General features: G+C 40.8%; 1 protein-coding gene and 1 long non-coding RNA gene across 5 annotated transcripts in view; one reads left to right on the top strand and one right to left on the bottom strand.

Moving 5' to 3' along the window:
* LOC134155167 (uncharacterized) overlaps nucleotides 1–10,142 on the bottom strand; it is a 41,680-nt gene extending 31,538 nt beyond the window's left edge. Inside the window, exons 1-3 of one of the 4 annotated variants that reach the window (XR_009961457.1) lie at nucleotides 9,912–10,128; nucleotides 8,798–8,983; nucleotides 4,339–7,183 (exon numbers count right to left, since the gene is read on the bottom strand). This is a non-coding gene — a long non-coding RNA (uncharacterized LOC134155167). Of the gene's footprint in view, nucleotides 1–4,338; nucleotides 8,984–9,911 lie in introns of those variants that run through there. The other 3 variants (XR_009961456.1, XR_009961455.1, XR_009961454.1) reach the window with 3 other exon arrangements.
* The window catches only part of SATB1 (SATB homeobox 1), a 92,474-nt gene continuing 75,730 nt past the window's right edge, over nucleotides 10,107–26,850 (top strand). The window contains exon 1 of the mRNA XM_062602068.1: nucleotides 10,107–10,293. The gene's annotated coding sequence lies outside the window, so the exon portion shown is untranslated. The remainder of the gene's footprint in view (nucleotides 10,294–26,850) is intronic.

Here is a 26,850-nt window from a genome sequence, read left to right as displayed (position 1 = left end):
TTAATTAACATTCTAAAGAGAAAAGGAAGTTGGAAATCCAGATAAATCTGTTATGAGTCAATTAAGAAGCCAGGATTAGCATATGCAATCAAGATGGGTGCAGCAAGACTTCATGGAAGAGTTCATGAGGAAGCAACCAGGATGTATCATTTGCATGGGCAGCCTCCTTGGTTTGTGTTCTTCTCAACCTCAGTATTGTTGATTTGACTCACTGCATAAATATTACCAAGCAGTAGCAAACCACGATTTCATTTCCCTGCTTGTACGGATACAACTTACCTCAACACACGGCTTTGAAAAAGACAAATCGTTTGAACTATGACAGACAGTAGTGGTCCTTTTCTTCTTGCAGATACTCTTTAATAAAATCTTTCTAAATCCCAGTTGTATCAATATCATCAGTAGATGCTGCAGACTGTTCTAATCTTCCTTGATCAGATAGATTATATTGAATAACCCTCAGGGACCTAAAGTGGGATACTTCACACATAGGTCATGTGAGCAATGGAAGCCTTTATCAGGGGTAACTGATTAGTGGAATATACAAAAGGAGCTGATGAACTCACACCAGTTACTATCAGATGAGTGTTTATATTCTAAAGCCAGTGTCAAATTTACAAGATAATGCATCTTTTTTCCCCTTTCTTTTCAGTAGTAAACCAAAAACATAGATGAGCTTTATGGGTACAAACCCTGAAATATTTAACATGTTTTAGCTGATTATTCTATTGCTAGGTCATCACAGAGAATCTTACAAATCCACTTACAAATAAACTGAATCTCACAAATAAACTGAAGGTGTGAGTCTCCTGGGATGAACAGCTAATGTTTTCTGAACTTCAGATTTCACAGAAAGAAGAATTTAAGGTTTTTAAAATACGATGCTCAATGGAAATTACAATAATTTAATATATATCTGTGATCTCACTTGTCCAGAAAAAAGTTGTCCATGGCACTGCAGAACAATGCAAATTTAGCACAGCTGCTGAAGGACAGTCACTACTTAAGTCATTTCCAACATATGGCACGATTTTTCTTAGATCTACAGATTGAGGGAGACTGATGAACACTAAGCTATTGTTCATAAATCTCAAGCCTCAGTTACCATGGTTCATGAGAAGCTATATACCTAATGCCAGTTAAGAAGACCATTTGTTTATTTGACTGAAAGGAGAATACAGAACAGGAGGAAATAAGAAAAACTGTATTTTAGCCACCAAAAATAGTTCTGTGTTGTGAGAAGCTCGTGTCTGCTTTTGCTGAACTTCGTATTCAGTAGTTATTATAGGATTTGTACAACACCACTTTTCCTCACATTGACCAAGATTTATATTGATATTAGTCTAACACAAGATGTGACCCCTTTAAATTCAGTAAAGAAAATTATATTACTTCACAAATGTACTTTCCTAATTTGAATTTTCCTGAAACAAACATTTTCTTAAAAAACAGTATTTCAAAGAATATGAGAGATGGCCTGGCCTTGACATTGCGGTAAAGACTGACCACTATAGTGATAGCAATGATAAGCCCTTAAAGACAGGAACTTGAAAGTATAAAAAGAAACACATCTACTGGACCTTTATTCCTCTTACTGAATCTTGCTCCATTATCTTCTTCTATATCACAGTCAGTCTAAAAGGAACAACAACAAAAAAAGAAAGATTAAGGAGCCCTGCACATCAGAAATGCTCTACATGGACTACAGTTTTAGAGGGTGTAAATATATTAGAATGTATCAATGCATATGAACAAATTAGGGTAGAAGGGTGTGTTTCAGAGGCTTTTCACTGTGTGCACACTATTAAAATCTGTCTGAGATCTGTTTGGAGAAAGCAACAATTATATATCTTATTAAAGAATACGCAATTACAGCCTTCTTTGCACTTCCTGCTTCCTTCAACAATGAAGACCTGTCTGCATTGAAGATTATAAAGTCCTGCACTGTTTCACTAGGTCACCAGACTAAACAGGCCGATCCACTTTCACAGCAATTTATTCTAGAAATTCTCTTCTGGGCCAACTTCTTTTATAATAAAAGTGGGCCTAGCTGAAGATTTACAGCATTGTCACTGGAGGAGAGTTAGCCCCTATAAAATTATATAGAATACAGTTAAAACTTAAACACCAAAAACTTTTGTGAGGCCCCTAATATATTATTCTCATGTCTATCACCTTTAAAACCTTCATCAGACACTGAGAAAGATGATATTCAGAATTCCCAGTTTTCCACAAAAGTCACCACAACCATAGCTGGTACAAACACTTTATGTACTAAACCATTATTTTACTTCCTTTTTGTTTATGGCATTTGTCTGTCATCAGAAAAACCAGAAAGTCTACAGTTCAGATTTCTCAGGATCATGAATGGTTTGATTAAACTACAGATGTTAATTAAGACCCAAATCTGTATCTTCATGCATAGCCAGAATAACCAGCTTGTTAGCTAGGGAAAGCCCATGATATTTAGAATATTCCATATTGTAGGATGCAGATCACAAGTGGAAGGGTTCCAGGGCAGCTTTGTAACCTCCTCTTTAGTTCTATCAAACAAGTTCAGGAAAGGAAACATGCATGGGACAGACTGTCTGAATTGTGCCTGTACATCCTATCTGTGGCAAAAGCAGTCAGCTACCATGGCAGGGGAAATCTGTGCACTGAACGCCCATGATGTTGTTATCTTTTTTGAAGGAATATATTGTCCCCTGATTTTGGAAGTTCACAACTAGGTAAAATGAAATTATTTTTAAGGGAGAAGTAAGCATCTTTGAATATCATTACACTTTTCCTAGAAAAGGTCAAAATTTTAGTATGTATTTTCATTTTAATTTAGTTACACTCTATAAAGATATCATTCTAACCTTGTATCCCACAGGATCCAAACCAATATGAGTGTCTAGCCATGCTACCCATTACAGCTTCTAATGGGAAACACTTAGAGTAAGAATTTTCATTATAAGTAATGTGCAATCCAACAGTTTCCTGTGCTGTCTTTTGTGATAGAAAAATAAAAATGGACCAGAAACTCATACTGAAAAAACAGTCACCAGCAGATACTAAGTACTGATGTTAATATGAAACCAACTCTTATGAATAAACTGATTTATATGGTTTATGGCCTAACCCTATAAAGGATTCCAGAGCTCCAAAACCTTTGGTGCTCTGACAACAAATTTTTCAGCTCGTGATGCCCTACCAGGTATCCAGAATCATGTTTCAAGAGCATGACTTTCCTCTAGTGTAAATGGAGAGACATTTGGGCAGCTTGGAGAACAGCCAGGACGGCGTGCCTTGACCTCAACATAAGCTGACTGGAATTAACCAGGGAAAAAATGAGTTTGTCCCAAATCTAAAATCCTGCTTTTCTCTAAAGCCAGGGCTCTACCTGAGGGTTACCTCTAAAGACAGGGCTCTGCCCAAGGCTGTCTGAGAGATGCCTCCATCCACTCAGTATCTACACCCTGATTCTTTTTATGAAAATAGGTTCCTGTGATCTTTCCTTCAAAACTTATGTTTTATTAAAACATAGCTGGAGGAGAAGCTGGCTTCCCATCTCCCTCCATAAAACAACTCTGTGATTAGAGTACTCATGCAATCATGGGATTCATCTCTCCTGCCACGAAAGGCCTCAATTCACAGCTCTTCTCACCCCAGGGAGGACTCTGACCATCAGGCTGATGGTTATTTTAGAAAAGGCAGTCTTGACCCTTCTGCTGAAACAGTGCCCTTGAGCACAAACAACTTCAAGATTCCTTAGATCATAATCTAATATTTAGGTTATTCCCAGGGCCGAGGCACACACTGACTTTTCTCGGGATTATTTCTGTCTTTGCTATGCTGTGTTGTGGAATATGCTTTGCTATGCTATGTTGTGGAATATGCTTTGCTATGCTATGTTGTGGAATACACACAACACCCCCCTAAAAGAAATAAGAATAAAATAAGTCCCATGACTAAGTACCAGCATTACCACTGTGACCCTGCTGTGTTTTGTCAAGGAGACAGTTGTGTCAGTGAGTCTGGGGAATAATCCCTGAGTGGCCAGGAGGTCACGCCAACCAGGACACTTGGATGGAGGAATGTCATGGTCCTGGGGTCCAGAGAACTTGGGCATGTGTACTCCTGAAAGTCCTCTCCAGAGTCCCAGGTGGAAAACTAACTAACTCCAAGGCATGAATCATGAGAGGCAAACGTAGTGCTTTGAGATTTAGGCAACTGCTTAGCAGAAGTTTTCTGAATCACACTTGTTTGTTCACACGCCTAGATTCCACCTGAGTCCCACATTTCACACCACCCAGACCCTCTTATTGACGCAACATAAGTATTAACAGAGACATCTTTGTGCTCACCAAAATATCCTTTTATTTATGAGAAAAAAAGCAGTTGTTAAGGACAGTTAACACTGAAAGCATTGAGTTGTCACGTTCACAGCATAATCCTTGCCATAGCTCAGCTGACTGATTATTCAACGTATGGTGCACCTATGGTTAGGAATCACTGCAAGGCTTAGGGCTTTACACTAAAACTGTCCTGTCTGTCGATGAACCCCAAAGGGAGAATTGTGCTAAATCCTATTTTCTAACTAGTTTCCAACTAACTAGATGCAGTAAACTCCAGACCAAAGACACGTTGCTTTAAAACTTCCTTATTCTGGGCATATTTTGTTTAGGCCTTTACAAAATCTCTACATTTCTAATACCCATTTATACTTGTGTTTCTAAACAGTTCTGTGGTAAAGTGTTTACTACATTATCACCTATAGCAGGAAAAACCTTTCCACTGGACTTACCAACAAAAAAAAAGGTGATTTTTGCCTTATTTTTTCTGTTTTCATAAATCTATTTACTAAGATTTAGTGGCACACCTTGTAACTCCTAGTTAGGTATTAAGAATAGCAACATAACTACAAGTTAAATATAATTTGTGAAATATATGCCATATTTGATAAAAAAATGCATGTAGTCATAATCATATGATGATGTAATTTGCATAGATGTAAAACCTGAATTTATTATACACAACTGCATTTGTGAAAGTAGACAGTCATCTGGTTTCTCTTCACTGGTTTAATCTTGCAGTCCCTCACTAGAGGCAACAGAATTTTTAAAAGCAGCCAAGACAAACCAGACACCAAAGGGAAGGAGAAAAGCAGAAACAATGTGCACGAAAAGTGATTCACACAAATATTAATACAACCCCTTCAATCCTTTCAAAATGGTAATTTTAGACTGACAGAAGATAGAGAGGGCAGTCAGGCAAAGCAGAAGTCAGTCTGATATCACTGATACACCTGCAATAAATTAATCTTCTGTTCCATAAAGCAGAAGTTTTAAGAGGACATTACAGGATACAGTTTACTTTTTAGGCAATCAATAGTTCTCCTGTAACAGAGATGTGAAGCAGAAAGTAGTTACCATTTTGGAGAGAAGCTGAATGGACTGAGGTACTGTGTAGCAGCAGGGCCTGGAAACATGAACCTTCAGTGAATGACTGGAGGAAACGTAAGCTGGTCTGGAGATGAACGGATGAATTTGTTATTATTGACATGATACACAGTTCAGCAGACAAACTTTCTGGAGAGGCGTTCAGGTAGTGAGATGGCATAGGCCTAAGCTCAGGAGATTGGTGTTTAACCAACAAAGAGTAGAATAATCGACTGCAGAAATACACTGAAAGCAGTTGCCACATTCAGAAAATCATCCAAGTGTCTTCTACTGAGCCACCACCAAGATGAAACATCAGACAAGGTTATGGTACAGCTAATGATGGCCACTTGCGTTTAACATATGCACAGGAGGCAACTTCAGAATGGCTGTATTCATTCACTGCCCTTTTCATCTATGACAGATAATGCTAATACAGGTTGGAACATAGTTACTCAAACTAAGTCATCAAGCTGCTGAGACAGCTACATGTAGACCATGCTACTAAGCAGGTTTTATCGCTGTGCTTCACAAGTACTAACATATAAATAGATTACAAAACTTAGGCTTCTGGGTTTGTAAGTTAAGAGGTAAAAAAGACTTAAATGTTATTTCTAATTTCTGACGTGCTTAGCTAAAAACAAACCATGCAAAAAGCAAGCAATCATAAGAAGTGCTAGATGGCATTTAATGTTTTTCACTGCTATAGCATTAGCCATGTACTACAAGCTGAAAAAAGCCATACTTGATAAGGTAGATATTACTTAGGAATGACCTAAGTATCTGAGTATTACTGAGAGTTCTGTTGATCATTTATAATTTGAGGCAGAAGATGGCCTTCTCTATCAACATTGGGTCAACATAACTCTCAAGTATGCACACATTCATGTAGTGTGTCTTCTCAGTAATGAACATTTCAATTCAAGCCCCAGTTAACATCAGATACAGAAAAGAAAAAACCCAACCCACATGTATTTATTTGGTTCCTGGATCTATGTGGATGATTTTAACCTCACTCTACTCCTCACTTCACTTCCCACCCTTCTTTACTCATGTCTAAACATCAAGATATTTACATGTCTGAAAGGAACTGGAAAGCATCTGTGATATTTCCCAGAGGATCCAGTATCTCTTCTCACACAAAAGTGTTATTTCCACATCTGTATATCACAGTAGCACTTCAATAAGGGACACCTCAGGAAGGGCCTCTGACATAGTTTCAACTAGCAGATTCACCACTTTCACTACCTCACTTGAAAGAGAAACACTGAAACAGAAATAGTTTCAGTTAATATAGTCCTTCACTTAAGTTGGTTATGCCTGTAGTCCCTATAGGATGGGTTATCAGTAAAATGGTCTTTGAATAAATGTACTTCTACATATTGTTCAAAGTCCCTAAAAGTCGTAGGACTTTGAAATCATGTGGATTTCTGGTGTTCCTTGGCAGGCTCTAAATCAACAAATTCATGAGTGGCTTACTGTGATTCATATGCCACTTTCATTTTTGGCAGGTAACGCTAATGGTATTGGAGAATGATTATTTGAGTGAGATTGCACCCACTTCCCTCAAACCAGGACTCTAAAAAAGCTCAAAATGTATCTGTCAGAATAAATACATAAAAATATACGTGAACATTTATTCTGCATAGGGTTTTGACTGTACAATCCCAGCCATTAGGGATGAGCAGGACTTTCGATAGTTCCTGTAGAAGGTTGGGCAAGCAAACATCTGGGGGTGGACATTCAGGAAGAGGAAATATCTGTGTGTCAGTAACAAGCAAGTTATATTGTACACCTGATTTTTAGGCATGCCATTTGTGCTCAGTCATACTGTAATGCAGCTTTGATGACATGCCACACTAAAGGGCAGGCAGTATACATCTTTCCTCATTGACATGATGACACAACTTGGTAAAACTCACTGCCTAATGCTATAAATTGTAACTCTCAAACACAGTATATGGTTGCCCTGTATGTTTTCAATGTTTAAACACATGTTAAGTATTTTGATCCTGAAAGTGCTGAAGGAGCATTGTGGCGAAAACCGATGCACACTAGGTAAGCAACAGCACCTTATTGATACTAATGCCAGACTTCTCACTATATTTTGTTGACACCGTAACACCCAGCAAACACTGTTAACTGTAACCTAACAACAAGCAATTCAGTTCCCATTACTGCTCACAATCTCATATGAAATATTTCTTGTTTCCACAGTATACTTCACTATGTCATTGAAAAGTACCACCACACCTTTTTAAAAACCTGGATAAACCTTATCTTTAGAAAAGGTAATGTGATATGAAAAAAAGGTGTGTTCATTTTGACTAATACACAAAATTGATGAAAAATAAAGTTTACATTAAATTTCCTTTTCAAAGATGCATTTTCCATAGTGCACTTTAGAATCTTTAAGAGGGAGCTCAGTCTAAATTCAGTTTCAGTCCTGGATCTAAAATCCATGCGTGGCCTCGGGCAAATGTGTTAATTTTCCTGTTTCAGTTTCCCTGCCTTTAAAGTGGGGATAATGCGACTAACCCAAATAGCTTAGCTGCAATTTATGAGTAACTTGATTATTAGATTTCTGAGACATGAAACATGATTATTATTAGGACTTACTGACCAGTCAGTCAGAAGAGTCTGATATAGACAAAGAAGACAGGTCTTTGACAACAGAAAGGCGCTGATTAGTCAGAGTAGCTGTGCAGGGAAGCTGCTCTAGGGAGCCAAGAGTTGGACCTACAGAACTGAGAATGCCCCCTTTGTACTTACTTTCTATTTATTACCCCATGGTACCTGAAGACTGTAAAAAACTGAATCCTCTCTGAGAATTTAATAGGTCCAAAGCACTACAACAAATCAGCTTCAGGCAAATAAATTTTTATCTGCGTAAGAGAGCTCTATGTTATTTTCCAGTGCAAATGTCAGAATTGATAAAAGACACAGTACTTCTGTTTAAAATGAGTAGTGGATGATACATTTTAAAGGGAGAAAAAGTCAGAGGCCTGATATCATGGAGATAATGAGGAAAATTAATTTCTGGTGTTGCTGCAGAATTTGGTACTCAGCATATTGGGTCCAAATTTACACCACTGAACACTGAATAAATCCATGTGCCTTTTAATAACTGTGACAAAAATACACTCCCTACTGGCAAGGTCAACATTATTAATTGTTATTCCTATTATTAACCTTTGGGCTTGTGCATCCTCCATGGATTAATGATTATTCAATAACATTCAACAAGGTTGCACTTTCTAATAGCAATTAATAGAAGGGCGTACCACTGGTTAACTAGAAAAAGCACTGACATATCAACTTCATGGTCTTTGTCCTGTTTCTGAGACATGCAAAGGTGCCTGGAGGAATTGTACCTGTCAGTTTCCAGAGCTGAAAGAGGAAATCTGCCTCAAAGTCAAGACAAATAAAAAACGGAGAATGAACTGACATCCAGGGTCCCCTCTCTTCTCAGTCTCCTAGTAAATAACAAGCAGCCTCAGCTTTCACCGAAACACGCACTCATTGCCAGGATCACTCTCCAGGAACTCCACTTCCAAATCCTGCAGTAGCGAAGATGGGAAAGAAGGTCTTAAAAACAAAAGCAGACAGAACAAGTCCCTCCCCAAGGAGAAGTTACACGGATAAAGGCAATTCTCAAACAACGTTACTGAGGAGCACGTGGTGCCAGGTGAAGCACCAAGCGAGACAATCGGCGGGGGGATGCGCGGAGGGACCGGGCCCCGACGGGGCAGCCGTGCGGCGGAAGGAGGGCGGGCAGTCGCCCCCGGGGGATGCCTGCCCTCACCCTGGCCACCCTGTCCCGCGGAGACCGCCAGCGCGGCTGCGGAGCTTCTGCCTCAGCTGCCTTAAAAGGCCGGTGGCCGTGGGGCGCTGCTTGCCTCGGAGCAGCGGCGGGGGTCCGGGGGGGGGGCGAAGTGCGCGGGGGCAGGTGTGGGAATAAAGGAGAGAGGAAACGACGAAGGGAAGAGGGAACGCGGAGGAGCGGGAGGGGACCTGGGAGCGCCGTACGCGGGGACCGCAGTGAGGGCCGTAGGGGAGCTCTGGTCCCTCTCGCAGGGCGGGAGCGGGGGGGGGGGGGATGGATGCACCCCGCCACCCCACCCGGCACTTCCACCTCGTCAGCCCCACCGCCACATACCCACACACCGCCGCCCCTCGGTTTGCCCCCCCACCCCCCCCGTAGACCCCCGCTGCCGCGCAGGCAGGAGGCAGCAAGCACGGAGCTGGCAGCGATGCAGGGCGCGGATCCCCCCCCCCGCCGCCACCGCAGCCGGTCCCTCGCGACCGCCGCCGCGCTGCCCCGACGGCCCCGCCGGGCCCTCCCCAGGGGCAGCGCGCACCTCCCCGCCCGAGGGGCCGAACGAGGCGGGGAGGCGGGGGGGGGGGGGGGGCAGATACACCCCAGACACACACAGGCACAGCCGCGCACACAGACACACAGAGGCAGGGCTGCCCCAACGCCGGTACCTTGCTGCCCGGGTGTTTTCCGTCCGCGCTCCTCCTTGCTGAGGCAGCTCGGGAGCGGAGCCGAGCGGGCGGGTGTGTGTGCGTGTGCGTGTGTGTGCGTGTGTGTGTGAGTGTGTGTGTGTGTGTGCGCGCGTGCATGCGTGTGTGTGCGCGCGCGCGCGCGTGTATATGTGTATGTGCGCGTGTGTGTGTGTGTGTGTGTGTGCGAGAGCGAGCGAGAGCGACTCTCCCCCTTCCCCCTCCCCCTCTTCCTCCTCGCTCTCCTTCCTTTAAACGCCCACTCCTGATGGGTGAAAAGACAACTTGAACTTCAGTGCAATTAACTTCGCCGGCGCCTCGGAAGCCGGAGGTGTCGCCGGCCTCGCCCGCCGCGCTCCCATGAGTGAGTCGGTCCCGCTCCTTCGGCGTCGCTCCTCGGGGACGGGGTGGGGGGACACGGGGGCCGTGCCGGGGCCACCCGCCGCGGTGATTGACTGAGGCCGGCGGTGCTGACCTCCGGGCGGCCGGAGGCGCAGAGCTCCGCCGGGCGCTGCCGCTGCCGGAGCTTCCCGGCCAGCGCGGGCTCACACCTGCCGCCGCGCTGCTGCCGGCCGCCGGCCCCGCTCCGCTCCCTTGCCCGCCGCCGCCACCTCGCCCGGTACCGGCGCGGGTGGGCGAGGCGGGTGGACCCGGGCAGAGGGAAAAGAAGGGAAAACTAAAGTTTGGCAAAGTTTGGCCAGCCCGGCAGCGCCGGGCCCGGGGCGGCGGCACCCTGACAGCGGGGGGCGCGGGGCGAGGCTGCGGGCCGGAGCGGCGAACGGGGGGAAGGGGGGGGGGGGGGGGGCGCGGGGAGGGGGGCGGTGCGGTGGCGCTTCCGCGGGGCGCGGGGGTTGCGCGGGGGGCGGCGGCGGGGGCTCTCCTGTGGTGGCGGGTGGCGCGTCCCCCCCTCTCCCCGGCCGCGGCGCGACCCGGCGGTGCCGCTACCGCGGGGAGCGGTGCCAGCAGCGCGCCTGTTTGCTCCCGGGTTTTATGGGGTTTTGTTTTTTCCGCTCCGTCTCCAAAAGCGGCAGCCGAGGTTTTGTTCAAACCGCCGTCCTTTTGTCGCCGTCGCCGCTGGCTGCCCCGGGGAGCGCTCCTGACAGGCACCTGCCCGGTCCACAGTTTCCCTCTGCCTGTCTCCAGGCTTCCCTGACTGCAAGAGAAACTTCGCTAAAATGCAAGTTTGATGAAATAGTTTGCACCGGCTCCTAAGCTGCGATGAGTTCGAACTCACGAAAGCTCTCCGCTGGTTTTCGTCGGTCCAAGTCAGCGCAGCGCTTCTGTGAAAATAATTCGCAAACTCAGATGCAGAGGAGCCGGGCTGCGTGATCTGGTAGCGCCCTTTCATTCTGGTCCATGCTGCTTGGGTGGGAGCGAGCAGCAGTCCCTGATTTCTACTTTATATTGTTTTGGTACCGTGCATTCATATATTTGTCTGCTGTAGTCTGCTGGCAAACATTAGCATTCAAGCTTACATTTTTGACAAATGTGCAGACAGGAATAGCATGAATAGGCATCTTAAATATTAACAACCTAAGCATCTGTTGTGAAACAAATTTAATATATTTACTCTGTTTTTCTCACATTGTTAGGAAAGGTTACAATAAGTGTAAAATTTCAGCTGTAGTTAGCACAAGGAATGCTTGGATATTTCACTATCTCTTAAAGCATTTAACACAATCACCAGATAGAAATATGTCAAATCAGGCGCACTATTCAAAAACAACTCGAAGCAGTAAGCGTAGAGTGTAAAGACATGAATGTAGGATGTTCTTTGCAATTTCTATCATCTCTTAATTACTCGGCACCACTGTTTGTAGGATTTGAGACTGCTCTTTTCAGTCCCGTATTCCTATATGCTCTTTAGTGCATTTATACATACGCTCATTTTCTAATTCATTTTCTATTTGAGGTTGTCATTTGGTATTACCTTGCTTTTCAAGTTGAAGCGATGGTTTGCACAGAAATGTGTAATAACGTGGAGCAGGTAACAAAACAGGCAGAAAATGCGACATGTTACCATATAAGCATGTGTCTGAACAGATAGCACATGCACATAATAAGGCAATAGAAGAGAAATTAAAACACTGTCTAGTATGTTATGTATGCCCACTCTTGAATACAAACAGCTAGTGGAAAAGAAACAACTGACTCCAAGGAATTCCTCTGTCCCTGGAATAAAACTGTTCTGACTAGAACAAGAGCACAGAAGAGTAAAGTCTCCAAAAGACTGTAGAGTTATTTCAGGAATCAGTGCATTCCTTCCCTTTTTCCCACAAGTTCAAATATGTAATAAATAAGTCTTTTGTATGCAAAAGAGTTTACTGGAACAAAAAATATTTAAATGGAATGCTTTTTGTCTGTACACTTTGAAAAACTGTCCATTTCCTTTTTATATTCTTTGTTCTTAATACTTTAAATAGGAAAGTGACTCTCGCAGTCAGTCCTCTCCTGTTATTTCAAACACATGCATGAATCCTAACTTGCTGCTGTGCACTTCTGAGAAGGCACAATAAAGCATACAGAGATGATCTGTAACTTGCTAATGGGACATAGTGCTGTGCCTGAATCAGAAGCAGAGAGAGTCTGCCACAGTAGCCCGAGCTTGCAGCTTAGGCCCAGCAGGTCATCCGAGGAGCACCTGCCCTCTGGTTGCTGTGCTTCCCAAGGCAAGACAGCGCCAGCCCAGCTTGCAGGCTTGCCAGCATCCCATGGACGCCACTGCCACACTCAGCTCTGCCGGGAACGCAAGCACGTCCGCCCTTTCAGCACGGAAACCTTTTCAGAGTAGGAAAGTCCTGAATAAGCACTAACATCCCACATTTCATGGGATAGAGCAGGGTTTAAACTGCCGTTTAGAAGATTATTGGCCAAAGTCTGGTGATCTTGGGGAAAAAAACACCAACAAATCTTTTAATTGCATTTACTACTCAATTTTTGGAAGTATTGTCACCTTTTAATTGTCACCTGTTTTTTAATCTAAGCATTGTCAGATAAATGTGAAGTTCTTAAGGTTTTCAGCTGAATTTGGGGAAATTTTTTTATTAGTAAAATACTTTACAATTTCTATATATAAATGTATATTAAAAGTAGATTACTGAATTAAAACTGGAGAAATCATGACTTCTGAAAGGTTTTAGTTGTATTTCTAGGAACTATGCTATTTTAATATAGATGCTACTGAAGCATTTTATTGCCTTCTTCTGTATAACTGCCATTGCTCTCTCTCTAGCTATATTTAATATATATCCAGTGAAGCCACAAACTTTCCTTCTATAACAGTTTAAACACATCTGGAGCATTTTACTTTCTTATAATTTATGTTAATAGATGTAGAGTGTATATACAATCTTCTCAGAAATCATTGCTTTTTCCAAAGGGGACTTTTTTACTTTCAGTGAGGGAATATATTTATAAGGACAAAATAACTCAAAAGTATAGGCAATTCTATATATCATTTTATTTTCTGTTATATTAGGTTGATTATATAAAGCTTTCATTTAGAGCAATGGGATGATGAAATTACAGAGGAGTGATTGGCTTTTGTTTTTTTCGAATGGTTCAAGTTGAGGGCTGCAAAAATGAATGTTTTTGGTAAAGTTCTTTGAGGACATAATATTTTTCATAGAATTCTGACAAATTAATTTAATAGAAAAGCCACAAGTCTGTTAGCACGGGAGGCTATATTTTCAGGTAAAATGGAAGTCCTGCTTTTGCCATTATAAGCATCAGGCTTCAGTAATCTGCTCCTCTTGTGCAATGAACACTTTCTACTTAAAGCTATCATGCACCTACTGTTTATTTACGCTGCATTAAACTGACAGCACAGCAATCAGAGGAAAAATATGACTTACTTTCCTGAAGTAAACACCAGTTTATAGGTTAGTGCATGTATTTATATTCCTGTTGCCACTAAATAATGGCTGTCTCCTTTTTAATATCTACCTGTGGTGTTACCCAGGGCAGCTGGCTCTTCCTTGCTTTTAATGAGGAAAAAAAAAGGAAAGGGGGATGAAGAGAAAAAGAAAGTTGTGTTATCATTCCACTCCAAGAGGAACTTAATAGAAAAGTGACTCGGTATTCCTTTCTGTGGCATGCAGGAGCCAGTTTTAAAGACATAGTATTCAGTTTTACTGGGTGTATTTGAATTGCATCTCAAACAGGGAAAACAGAATTCCTTAACAGTATTTGTCTATCCAAGTCACTGAAATTGTATATTCAGGCAATGGCAGATTAAGGGCAGAAGCATTTTATTAATAACTGAAAGCACATATGTGTGTGTGATGAAAAATGTTCTGCAAATCTGTCACTATGCAATCAAGTGCATTTTTTAAACTTTAGTTGTCACAAAGTTGCTACTGATTCTAAAAAAAAAAATAAAAATAAAGCAGTTTGACGGTTAAAGAGTAACTTACAGTTCTTATTGCTTGTTTTACTGAAATTTTGCAACTTTATAAAGTCCATGTCAGAAAACCCTGTTGATGTTACTTTTAATCTTGGACTAATGCGTCCAAGTAGCTGGCATTTGAACTGAAGATCACCACAGTCTGAATAACCCACAGTTTGCAGAAAGCTTCCCTAAATTCTTCATCAGAGGATTCCATTAATAACCCCTACCTGAGAGGTCCATTTTTGTCTCAGCTTCTGAAATTATCATATTTAACATTAAGCTAGCTTGTGTTTCAGTTCCCATGTCAGCGGTACCCTGAACTCTCAACAGCCCCAACCACAACTTGTAACTGTTACTTCAGAAATGATATACTATAATGTGCCCTTCAAAACTGTAGGTGTTTGTGAACACTTGCCATCCTGTGGTGTCTAAGCTTACCACAGTTATCTCCAACACTTTGTTACTTAATTGATATCCATTTTGTTGCTTTGCAAATGTCGACTTTCAGATGGTCTCTGCACTGCGTTGCTCTCAGTAGGTATAAATCTTAGAGATTAATTTTAAAGAGACTTGCTAGTACTGTGCTTGTTCATCTGTTGGATGATGATCTGGACCTCAAGCCCTGTATCATCTGTAATCTACTCTTAACCTGTATAAATCTGGTGCAGTGTAGTAGGAATGTCATAGTAATAATAGAGTGCGGTATCAGAATGTAGTGACATACCTCAGGCACTGTCTGAATTGTAAATATCTCCTAAACTTGTTGGGCTTGACTTTCCTCGGGATTCACACTGGTGTATCACTGAAGAGGTTGGTAGACCTCCGTTTTTACAGTTCTTATAGGGGATCAGTGTTAGGTGTTCAGACACACTGGGGGATACACCAGCACTTAGTATGTATGCTGAGGTCACCTTTTAGCTATTTATTTAGAATACCAATATGCAGTGATCTCTTTGGAGATTGATGGGTTGAAACTTAAACAGGGGAAGTTTAGATTGGATATAAGGAAGAAATTCTTTCCTGTTATGGTGGTGAGGCACTGGAATGGGTTGTCCAGGGAAGCTGTGAATGCTCCATCAGTGGCGGTGTTCAAGGCCAGGTTGGACAGAGCCTTGGGTGACATGGTTTAGTGTGAGGTGTCCCTGCCCATGGCAGGGGGGGTTGGAACTGGATGATCTTAAGGTCCTTTCCAACCCTAACTATTCTATGATTTTCCCATGAGACTGTGCATTTGTGTATGCTGGGATTAGAGTAGGTCGTAAGAAGGCTTCCTTTCACCAGCTCTTCTTTCAGTCTCTGAGCAGTTGTAAAGCATGGAAAGACATCTCCACAGACAAGAATTAGCTCTTGCCACCTCATGCTTCTCTGTTGTGAATGGTGGGTTAGACAGGCAGAAGAGTCTGCTGGCTTGCAGCTGGACCTCAGTCACCCAGCTACACCAGGGTGCAGACATCGGGATGGGCCATGTGTTGGCTCTGTTGGCCTCGCATAATTCCTAGTGACTACCTGCTCTATCTCTTTCCCTTGGCACATTATGATATGATATGATCTGAGGAGATAAGGGAGGTGCTTTAAACCTCGAGTGCATCTCATCTTCCCAGGATCCTGCTCTGACAGGATTTATTTGGCCAGTAGCAATCATTTGTGTGTTGTTCCACTTGCTGCTCGCTAGAAGTGGTGATGCACTCGCATCGCATATACCTGTAATCTTTTTTGTGTGTCTGGACTCCTGATTCTGATTTCAGGCCTGACAAAAATGTGATCTTGGGTAAATAACTGACCGTGCCGTGTTTGCAGTCATTAATGACGACTTTGAAAGTGCTCAGCACTCACAACTTTATATGAAAAAAATAAAGATGCAGCACATAATCTCTGCATAAATGCGGCCTTAATATGCCCCGAGTTTATTTGCTCAGCTATGAAATTAGTAATATGTATGTTTCACAGAACATTGAAGGATGAATTAATTCTTTATATTTGTAAATCACTCCTACAGTGAAAAACGTTGTACAGCACAAGTGCAAAGAATTTCTGCTCTGAACTCGTACCCACATGCAAAGGTGCGACAAAGGTGGTAGCTTTTCAGTAGCTGCACTTAGAATATATATGTTTGTAACAGCCAGTTAATTAAAAACATTTTCAATGACCAGGAGAAAAATCCTAAATATAATACATGCCTTGTATTCCCGATTGTAACATGCTAAATAAAAGACAGAAAGAGAGGAGGGGAGAGAGAGTGGGAGAGGGAGTACATGCATGCAAACTCACAGAAAGACCAAAGGCAAAAAACGAAGTGGAGAGAAATTGCAGAGTGAGTTTTAAAATGTTTATAATCAAAGTCTAAATTAATATTTTTGTGGAGAGCTGTATTAGAAAGATTTTAAATCATTAACGCTTTTCATCATAGGTGGGCTTCCTTCATAAACGTAAGAAGTCTCAAGAATAATTAAAGGCATCTTAAAACTTAAAAAAAAAATGGCAGTTTTAGCTTCTAAGGATTCATTGTAATATAATAATACTGTATGCTTTTTAGTGTTACTTCGGCACTAGACATTTAATTACAGTCTTTGTGAGACATGTTATCTGTATAGTAACCAGTGCATAAAAAGAATGATATATACTTTTACATACAAGCTCTTGCTTGCCAGCTTTCTTTTCAAGATTACAGATTAAGATCTCCAATCCAGAATGTTAATGTCTTCAATGAAAACAACTTAATTTCACAATTTTCAGGAGGAAGGGGGCATTTGCTGTAATAGTATTTCTTCTGTAGTTAAACTTCTTGAAGTTCAGCTTTTTTTTTTTTTCAGCATTTCTTTGCTTGTTCAAGAGATAGATTTTAGAATACCAAATGAAAAAGCATGTTTAAGTTGTATATTGAGAAATAAGATTAAAAAGAAATACCTAAGAGTAGTTTGGTGGGGCTTTCACATGTACAGTTTAATGTTTAGAGGAAATCTGGAGCTCGGCTTTCCTATCTTCAGATGTTGAATATTGCATGAAATATATTCTGGATAATTTACAGCATCCGTAACCTGGTCCACACATCACTGTGGAAAAGTGAGTACATTTGCAAAAAAAAGTCAGGGACATAAAATTAGAGTTTTTCTCTTGATACATTTGCGAATTCCTGTAATTGTGAAGCTTGTGAGAAGTGCTGCGCTTCCATGTACTGAATTTCCCATAGTTCCCCATGTTTTGAATTGCGGTCACTGCAGGGTGAAGCATAAGGGGAACTGCATCCAGCTTTTTAGAGTAGAGCTTTGCAACTTATCACATGCATGTCCTCTTTCGGGTTTTGTTTTTCACTTCTTACCTAGCAGCGCTGTGCAGAAAGGGTACAATACTGGTGCGGAGCCCTTAGTTTCAGTATGTTTTGTGAGAAAAACAGTAAAGTCAGTCAATCAAAATCAATCTTTGTCCCATTGACTGTATTTTGACTTTTTTGACTTTCTTTCTTTTTTTCTCCATTTGACTTGCCGAATACCATAATCTTTTTGGCCATCCCTGAAGAATTTTGTTACAATCTTTATAAGATAAAGGATGTAATAATCTTGTGATAACATTTTATATTTGAGGCTTGTGATTCCAATACTTCCTTTATTTGGACTTCATGTCCTACAAGAAACTAACTACTGCATTGCCACTTAAAATGATAATTAGGATACTCATAGGTGTAGTTACTATTTTGTAAGCATTCCAGAAGACTTTTATACACACCACACAAGAAAATTGAACCAGTACATTTTTTTATGTGTGTCATGATGACAGATATGCCTTAAGAAGCAGTATACTGTCTGATAAATTGCATTTCCAAGCAATATTTCACATAGGTTCTGTCTCTTTAAAAATGCAGTCTCCTCTATTTGCCCTATTAATTGTTGATATGTTGCCATCCACGAGACAAAAATTAGAGCTGTAATTAAATAATCATGTGATGCTCCTTAGTGCCAGTGAGAGCAAACTCATTTTTCCAGGCCCTGATGGTCACTGATTATTGTATTACTACTGGCTTGCTTTATTTTTTTTTAATGGCTCTATATTGCTGGGTTACCTAACCACTGCCCTTCTTTTCAAAATTAAAGGAATTGAAGAACATTAAGTCACTTAATTGGCCCATGGTCTACAGGGACACAAAGTGGTCATACCTTCTCTGCTTTTTGGTCACTCAATTGGTTCTACTGGGAGAACTACATCAGTGGTGTGGTTGCGTGCCATTTAATTTACACTGGTGTTTTGGCTGGGATGGATGCATATAGGGAATGCCAGGAGAATTACAAAAGGAGCAGGGTATTAAAATTCAGAAATGATTAAAATTGAAATAAAAGGATGCTGCTTCTTTGCCAGTACTCTGGCAGTCATAATGACACATAGAGATTAGTTTCCACCTTCATCTTTTCCTTCTTTCTCATTTCCTCTTGTTTATTGTTGACACATTTTCCTTATGTCTCTGCTTCTCAGCGCTTTTTTTTCACTGTTAGATATTCCTACTTTTTCTCTTTCCTTAAGCATGGAGAAGCTTACTTAACCTTATTATAACAATAACAGAATAGGTTATTAATATTTAATATGCACATGATTAAAATTTCTCTCTTAAACATAGGTCAGCTCTATTATTAACTGACATGTTATTTTTCATTAAAAAATTTTTATTCTGCCCTTACGGTTTCTCAAACACCCTTTACTTTGGTGGTGATTTATCACATAATGTTTAGAAAACTGTGTTAGGCTAGTGAAAAAAAAGAACTTACCAGTCATGGATAATCAATTATGCATGAATTCAGATATAACAGATGGAAACTGGTGAGTTAAAGTTTCTCTTTAGCTTCATGATTTTTTTGTTTTGTTTTTGTGACACCTGTCTCTTATGTATAGATAAACATCTAACATAGCATACTGCTTTTCATGCATCTTTGTGTTTTTTTGCTTCTTGGGTTTGGGTTTTTTTGCTTCTTTTTGGTTTTGTCGGTGTGGCATAAACTCATTTTCCCCTGTTTATAGCTTACTATTTTTAATTTGTTTGTCTGTGAGCATTCTATACTGCTTCCCTTTTCTAGGGCTAAATTGTCCTGTGATGAAGCCAGCATTTAATCTTCTAATAAATTACACAATGTCATTTAACCTTAAAATTGTGTCAGCAGGATATTTTAAATTCTATGAGTTCTCTTCTGCCTTCAGTTGCTCCTGGCCTATAGTGTTATAATATTAAAGCAACAGGGTAGACTGTGGCTGTGCATATGTATTCATATATGCATATATGCGCATTCTTGTGATTGTGATACTTATATAGGCGTTCCCTCCAAAGGCATTAATTAAATTTCTTTCAATCATTTGACAATGAAGCAGATTGCTTTACTGCTTTTTATTAAAAAGTTCCGTATGGACTGGGCATAATATTTCATTTGGACATGGAAAAAATTTCACTAGACCTAAATTAAGCAAAAAGAATTATAACCCTTTGTGATATGCCCACAGCAACAACCAGTTGGTATTAAGTAAAAAAAGAGGGAAATATGTTTTCTTTCTCTTTTCACACAAAAATATGTAAAAGTGCTTTAAGCACGGGCTTAGATGTGAGATGACAGGGTCTTTGTCTGGTTTGTTCATGGCAGTGTGCTGAGGGACTCCTATATTTGAAGGTGTCCCATGTTTCAGAAACAGGGCTAAGTTGATTTGGACATTATTCTTCTATGGCTTCAATAATTTTGAGCATTTCTTCACCTGCCTCCACCTACCTTTGAAGCAGCACATTTTCAGATGTGGTGCGGGGTTATTTTCCATCTTGAGAGATGGAATTCTCTCAATTACTTGAGAGAATGCACCGCAGCTTTTTCGTGAGCAGAATACTTCAGAATTTCTCTTGAGCATCTTACCAACGTTTGTGAAGCAAAAAAATCTAACACAGGAGAGCCTGTAGTACAACCTGGCAGAAGCAAATTATATAGAAGAGATCCTAAGGAAATTAACATGGACAATGTGAAAATAATTAGTTTCAAATGTTATTTCTTCTATTGCATTTGAAGCTCAGCTGTGAAACTTCATGTACATGCCTCAGTTTCTTCTTACCTGGCTTTTCTTATCTCAACATAAAATGCAAACTTTTCATCCAAATTCTTTTATTTAATGAGGAAAGTAATTTTTACACACCTATTCAGGCATTTTCTTCCAGTGTTTGCATGAGTATAAATGAACTGTCATAAGTATTAACCTAATTTTAACCTAAAAATACTATATTCTAGTGGGTTCCCAACTGCTGCTCTCTCTATGTTTGCTTCTGTTGTAGCCACTTAGCTGGAAATCTATAAATGTAGTTGTTTTACTTGGAGTAGCATTTTGAAGTGACTTGGTTTTGCCTTATGTTGTTTGCACTTAAACTAAGTGCACTCCAACACGTGTAAAAGTGACCTTTATCTCAGTGACACTGCATATTCGAAACCTTTTTATGTTATGCCTGAATATTAACAGGTACCTTGTTTCTTAAAAGAACTGTGACTATTAGCAGCTAATTGCTGCTGAAAAGAACTGTGAAAGACTCATTCACTTTGTCTTTGTTATTGTGGAATCATTTCAGTTTGAGATGGGAAGGAGCCCTAGAAGAAAAAGAGAATTCGGCCAAACCCACCAACTTCCAATTTGTTTTGCACCAAACCCAGACATTTTGCATGTATTTTATGTACAATGAATATTGACTCCTGCCACGTTTGGCCATAATTAGAGGCACAGTTTTACTTAAAAGGTTTTGAACCTTAGAAAATGCGTAGCAGAACCTGGGCAGAGTTCTGAGTTAACAATGAAACTGGAAACAGGACATTTCATGTGGTTTTGGGTTTCATAATGAAAGTTTGGTATAGTTCAAGTCATCAATCAGTTCTAACCATTTTCTTAGACCTAAACTCTTCCATGTTTTCAATTGTTGTCAGTAGATTTTGTTCATATTATCAGGCGAAAGAAAAGATAATTGTCCCGTTGATAAAGTATCCCTATGTAAGAAGTCACTGTGGTTTGAGCTTGATGGCATAAGCATCTAAGCTCTAGCTAATAATGCTGGAATAATCCTCTGTAGTGCTAAGCACAGTGGTTCAGACTGTTTTCTACCATAATGTGCAGCTTTGCTTGGGCTGTGTGAAATTCATCCTCACCTAGAATTGTTGGATCAAATTAGGGAAAAAATGCAGTGGGTGGAGTGATGGAGCCAGGAAAGGGAAGAGAAGCAGAATCCGTCAACATTACAAACCGCCTTGGAGATAATGTGGTGTATCTTTGTTTTAACAAGCAAAAATAACTGAAACTACAGATTTATATGTCTGGGGATCACGGTTTACACACTATTAAATTAATAGAGCTTCTACTTGCACACATCCCTAAAACAACCTGTTTACCAACTGACTCTTCTTTTAGGTAACAATTATTTGCCTGTCTCATGCCTAAGAGTTATCTAGTGCTATGATGATCAGGGTTTTAACAGGAACCGCTCTTTTTTCATGTCCTCATGTCCCACATTAAACGTCTTCATATGATAGGCCTAAAAATTATACCTCTGGGGAGAAAGCTCTGAAATTAGTGACCTGCTGAACATATACTTAAGACACAGGTAACTTGGCTGGTCCTAAGATGCCAGCTTTCCTCCTTTCTTCCAGCTGCCTAATTGCAATAAATACTACTATATAAAGTTCTATTGCTTTTTTTCATTTGTCCTTTCTTGTGGCACAAAAAAGAACTGTAGCTGCCACATGGAAATTACAAGCATGACTTATCAAGGATCTAGTCTACTACATCTACAAAATACTTTTTTTTTTTAAGTTTAAGCTTTCTATTCAAAGTAGTTCTGAAATCCACACTCATAAAAAATATTGCCTTATATTCAATAATAGCGTCTGTGGTAGTTGCAATGCCAGGATGTTTAGGAAGTGAACCCCACTTGTCCATATAGCAAGTAGAGACTGTGCAACCACAGATTAAGATTTATGTGATTAATCTGTTAATATTCATTGCTGTGATCATTTATGGGGAAGTGGACACCCATCTATTAGACTTTTAACCAGCTAGGATTTCTTGTAGCAACCAGAGGTGAAAGACTTTCTATTCTCATCAGCGGTCATGTTCTCCCTTCAGTTCATCATACCAGTTTTGTTGGGTTTTACTCCATAGTTTTCCTTCTGTGACTCATTTGGCACCAAGGAACAAACTAAAATGACTTCTGGGGCCACATCAGAAAATGTATGTATTTGCTTCAATTATACAAGCATCTTAGTCAAAATAGGCATACAGCTATGAAAGAGACTTAAGCAAAATGGTGCAGTAGTTTGACTAAAAGTAACTTGTTTTATCCAGAACCACATTTTGCATATTCTTATTCAACTCCTTTCAAAAAAAGATTACGTGATTGAAATACACTGCAGAAAATGTTTGCGGGAGTAAACGAGCCTCGTCACAGAGGCAATCAATAGGGAGATGTCTGTTTGTACATGATTTTACATATCTGCAAGCTAGCTGAGACATCCAGCTACAAAATGCTGCACCATGGGACACTGTGTAGATATCTGATACTTTCCAAGGGATTTGGGGTCCATAAACTAATGAATGCACTACATGTAGCCATATATGTAGGTTTTTCACCTCTGACGAATATGGTAAGGGTAATTTACTTCACTTAATAAGCAATTAAGTGCAGTTCAATACAGCTGACTATCGCAAGTTAAATATTCATTTTACGTAACTGTTTGAGGACATCGTGTGTGAGAGAACACAAACGAGCAGAAATTGCTCATGCAAAATGTGAGAGGGGACAACAGCTTGTGTGTGATGCCTTTCAGTGCTATGAATTTCATTTCATAGCACTTTTGCTTTTTGACAGGCATCCTATCCAGGCTGGGGCAGGTTGCAGTCAAAAAAAAAAAAAATCTAGGTTGGTATGTAACTTTTGAGTTCAGTGTGGGGGATGTCACAGAATGCTGTGATTCACATTGGTGCGCATTGGATTCTTGGGTCGTATGTAAATTGAGATTGCCGCAGTCAGGTTGGTTAAAGTGTTTGAACAATATTGGACAGCTATTGTTGTTCAGGGCAAAACAGAGGGGAAGTCAGTCTGAGGAGAAAATAAAACAACTTTAATCGGAGGTGCAAAACTTATAGGGCTGTGGGGCTGGGTCCACATCACGGTGGCGACTGTGCACAGATAGACAGCTGTGGGAAAGGACAGCGGGGCGCATCCTTCCCCTTAACCCTCACTTCTATCTAACCCAGGTGGCAATTAGGCACAAGCCCACTGGGAATACATCCACCTTTTGGCCATAGATGTTTACCTTCAGACAGATTGGTATTTTCACTGCTTTGCTATCCACCAATTACTGTTAGCCCTAGATGTGCACATCACCCCTTGCAGTGGGGAATATTCATATCCCCACAAAAGTGAGTTTCCTGGTAGTCCCACTGCTGCTGCACAGCTCTGCATTACCTCCAGAGTGAGCTGGGGCTCATGAGTTACCCAAATGGCTGCAGAGTTGTCAGAAGTATATATGTATAAAACCCAATCAGCCTGATCTCCCCAAAGAAATCTGATAAAAGAGAATACACAGACATGCTGGTTTTGCTCTGCTGCCAGGTCACTTCTGTTTGTGTTGCACAAGAGCCAAGCCTCAAGATTTGGGCCCATATTTCCCAATTTATTTTGAACAAGAAAAGATTGGAATAGAGACCTTAGAAGGCACCGAGGCAGCATGCTGCACTGGAGAATTTGTATTGTTTTGCAGCTACTGAGACTGATGCTCGAGAATTAATTCACTGTGGGCTTAAAAAACACAGTCCAACTTTTAAAGTATTTGTCTCATTTCAACACAACCTGCTGCAAAATACATTTATATATCATAAACACAGTGCAGCAACTTTATTAAGGATTAATAAGCTTTATTAAGCATATATTTGTCTGCTGAATGTTGACTAGAAACTATGAAAAATGTGATGTTACCATTGCTGCATGTTTAAATGATTGCCTGCATATGTATCCATGACAATATCTATTCATCTTCCGTTCTTTATATATGTTTTTATTATAAATATCTTTATTCTAGTGGAACATTTTAATATCAAAGTTGACACAGTGAAGTGCAAATTGGAATAGGTCAAATGAAAATCAGATATCTGTATCTTGAATTTATTCCAAGCAGTTTGGTATTGATAAGAGATATCTGATTGTTGTCTATACGTCAAGACATAGCAGCCTTCAGTAACTCGTGCTTCTTAGTCAAAGCAAGGCTTCCATGCTCAACCTTTCAAGCCTGTAGTAAATACTTTATCAGGCATAAGTGGTGTAGGGGAATTAGATTAATCCATTTTGTAGGGAGTTTATAAGATTTAGCACATATATGCAGTTTCAAGAAGAGAGTTGTTTTCCATAATCATGTAGCTCAAGCATAGGAAGCATATGCATGATTATATAATTAACAGAATATTTGTTTGTCAGTGTTTGGTTAGTGTGCGTAATAATATCATTATTAGGCCTTCTGTGCTCCTGTATTATCAGATTGTTATCTCCCTGCTCCTTTAATTCACTGTCTCTGCTTTTTAGATTAATAACTTTGTTTTAACCTGAACATTTTAAGGGTTGGGACTTTTTTTGACCATGAAGAAAATGGTTTATGAACACCAAAGCAAAGGTTATTTTAGAGCAGATTTAAATGTTGCTGTTTCATCTGGGGAGTTGTTTATTTGTTTTCTGGTTCCTTCCTTTTTTCTTTTTTCTTTTTTTTTTTTTTTTTGGTTATAGTCATATCTTTAAAGCATTTTTATAAGGTACTATTTTTGTTCCAAATCATATTTGTAAATATCTGCCCTATTCTAATCAGCTCCACATCCCTCAAAAATTACCTTCAATGCCCTCTCCCACCATCAGGCTGCAGGCAACATAGTGCAGGCTGAAACTCTCATCCTTCATGATTTTCCTCTTTAGTGGTCAGTCCTGCTCACTGCTGAAGTTTACTGTGTATCAGGCTCTCCTGAAGAGGATGAAAAATGATACAATGTGGACATTTTACTTGCGCTTTCAAAGTGTGAATTCAACCAGTTACCACTGGTTTTCCTCCAAATATTTGAACATACTGGGAAATAAACATTCCCTTTTTTTCCTTTTCTTTTTATGTCTGTATTTTTTTGTCAGACACTGAAAAATGCTCAATCTATCTTGTTGGAAAAAGATCAGTTTCTAAATAAACAACCTGCTAAGCAGTTATCCCTTGATCATATGGTTTAGAAGATGTCATCTATATTTTCCCTTGTTTTTCTTTGTGAAACATGTTTCTTGGGTTTTTTTTTTCCCCTCCTTTTCAGCATTCTTGGTAACAATCTTAGTAACCTTTCTCAGTACACACGACATAGGTACAACTTTTTGTGTTTCCTATGTACGTGCCACCACCACTCGCTCAGCTTTGAGTAACACTATTATGTAACAGCGGGTTCATTTTTCAGTGTTGCATTTCTTTGCGTCTGAGATGATAATCTATTTTGTGCATTGCTGAATGTGATAAATATTGAACGTATTTCACCCTATTACCATTTTCTTTTTTCCCGCAAGCTCTCTATACTTATTTCAGTAAATGTGAGCTTGTTTCTTTACCCAGTCCCACTGCATTCCTCTTCTTTTATAGTTAGTGATGTATGTGTAGTGATAATTTTGTTCTTCATAGATTCATTGATTCACCTTTTCTTTGTTTAGAGGCCGTGCTATTTTGTGTGTTACAGAACTGGTGCTCACCTCCCTGTTTGCCTACTTCTGCTGCTGCTTTGAGTGTGTACGTGCAGTTTGTTATGGGCATTTTTGTTGCTTTTTTGTTGTTTGCTTGTTTTAAAGTAACTACCCTAAACGCTTTGGCTATATGTCTGCCTGTGCAAGAACTCACATCTCCTGTGGCTGATGATGCAGCTTCCCTTTTAGACATGGCATATTCAAACGCTACACATTTTATCAATAAAGAAAGTTTAATTTTTCTCTTATCTCGTAGCTTGTACAAACTTGTTGCATTCAAGTTAATCTCGTTGGGTTACTTTTTTTCCAGGTGCATGATGGGAAAAAAGTTATGTCTGTCTCGCACTCGGTTGGTTTGTCAATAGTTACCACCTCCTGCTCGCACCTCTTTCGGGCGGTTTCCCTCCCGCACTGCCGACACGCCGCGGCGACACTTTTGTGACATCCCGCGTCTGGAGTGATGGGGATCTCACCCTTGCGGACGCGGGGTGATGCATTACTGTCCCCTCGGGAATGCTGCCCGGCGAGCCGCGGCGCCCGCCGCCTCAGCCCGGCGGGGGGGCTGCCCTCCGATGAACGGGGGCAGTTTTCCCCGACCTTTGCCGCCTTTCCGAAGCGCGCCCGGTGCTTTCCTTCCACCTCGGCTGGCACCGAAGGGAGTGGGACAGGAAAAGCTGCCCCCTCCCGGCGTGGCCTGCGGGCTTCCCGGTGGCCACCGCGACCTGAGGGTCCCCTCAGAACCCCGCTCCGCACCGCTACCGCCGTGCACCTGCCTGCCGCGGCCCGGCCCGCGC

This window comes from Pezoporus occidentalis, unplaced genomic scaffold (assembly GCF_034315485.1).
Source record: "Pezoporus occidentalis ecotype Australia unplaced genomic scaffold, CSIRO_AGI_Poc_V1 ctg75, whole genome shotgun sequence".
Classification (NCBI taxonomy): Eukaryota; Metazoa; Chordata; class Aves; order Psittaciformes; family Psittacidae; genus Pezoporus; species Pezoporus occidentalis.
The sequence above is the reverse complement of the archived record's forward strand: the minus strand, read 5'-3'. Positions and strand labels throughout refer to the sequence as shown.